Source organism: Aotus nancymaae, unplaced genomic scaffold (genome assembly GCF_030222135.1).
Source record: "Aotus nancymaae isolate 86718 unplaced genomic scaffold, 86718_ANA_hifiasm-v0.15.2.pri h1tg000033l, whole genome shotgun sequence".
Lineage (NCBI taxonomy): Eukaryota > Metazoa > Chordata > Mammalia > Primates > Aotidae > Aotus > Aotus nancymaae.
Genome location: NW_026988447.1, coordinates 27,743,926 through 27,745,296, shown reverse-complemented (window position 1 = coordinate 27,745,296; position 1,371 = coordinate 27,743,926). Strand labels below are relative to the sequence as shown.

At 46.2% G+C, this 1,371-nt stretch overlaps 1 pseudogene; it reads left to right on the top strand.

Annotated features, from left to right (window-relative positions):
• The first annotated feature begins 628 nt into the window (after positions 1 to 628).
• LOC135277737 (small ribosomal subunit protein eS26-like) lies at positions 629 to 976 on the top strand (annotated as a pseudogene).
• The last annotated feature ends 395 nt before the right edge of the window (positions 977 to 1,371 follow it).

Here is a 1,371-nt window from a genome sequence, read left to right as displayed (position 1 = left end):
CCTGGGCAACATCACAGGACCCTGTCTCTACAAAAAATTCAAATTAGCTGGGCGTGGTGGCACTCACCTTCAGTCTTAGCTACTCATGAGGCTAAGGGAGGAGGATGGCTTGCGCACAGGACAGCGAGACTGCAGTGAGCCTTGAAATTTAAGATGTAGTTGATTTAGAGAATACATGGGTATTCTGGGTGACAGAGTGAGGCCTTGTCTTAAATAAAATAATTGTAGTAGTGTCCACAAGAATCACCTGCAGACCCCAAAGATCTTAGACTTTGAATGCTCACCCTGACTGTTCCCTTTACCTAGAATGTCCACTGATCTTACATCAGTCTAACTCCCACCTCTCCATTTGACTACCCCAAAACCCAGGTAAGATTTTCTCCTCAGCCAGGAGCCCTCTTTGATGATAATTCACGTCCTCACTTCTCCTATAAGCTCCCATAGCATCTTTCAAACTTCTGTGTACTTAACACATTACATGGCATATTTTGTTTGCCTTTCCCTCTGCCCAGAATGTAAGCTTCTCAGTCTATTCATGCACCTAGTATAATGCAATTACCATAGTAGGCAGCTCAACAAATGTACATTTAGAAATCTTATTCATCTCTCTCCGCTGCATGACTCCAAGATGACAAAGAAAAGAAGGAAGAAGGGTCATGTCAAAAAGGGCCGAGGTCGTGTTCAGCCTATTCACTGCACGAATTGTGTACTATGCATGCCCAAGGACAAGGCCATTAAGACATTTGTCATTCGAAACATAGTGGAGGCCACAGCAGTCAGGGACATTTCTGAAGCGAGCGTCCTTGATGCTTATGTACTTCCCAAGCTCTATGTGAAGCTACATTACTGTGTGAGTTGTGCAATTCACAGCAAAGTAGTCAGGAATTGAGCTCATGAAGTCCGCAAGGACCGAACACCCCGACTCCGATTTAGACCTGCGGGTGCTGCCCCACGACTCCCAACAAAACCCATGTAAGGAGCGGAGTCCTTAAAAGACTGAAGGCAACTATTCTCTGGAGAAAAATAAAATGGAAATTGTACTTAAAAAAAAAAAAAGAAATGTTATTCAGTCTTAAAAAGTGTGAATTGGCCAGGCACTGTGGCTCACGCCTGTAATCCCAGCAATTTGGGAGGCTGAGGCAGGCGGATCACCTGAGGTCAGGAGTTCGAAACCAGCCTGACCAACGTGGTGAAACCCCATCTCTACTAAAAATATAAAAAATTAGCTGGGTGCAGTGGCGCCCACCTGTAATCCCAGCTCCTCAGGAGGCTGAGGCAGGAGAATCGCTTGAACCAGGGAGGCGGAGGTTGCTGTGAGCCGAGATCATGCCACTGCACTCCAGCCTGGGCAACAGAGCAAGACTTCATCTC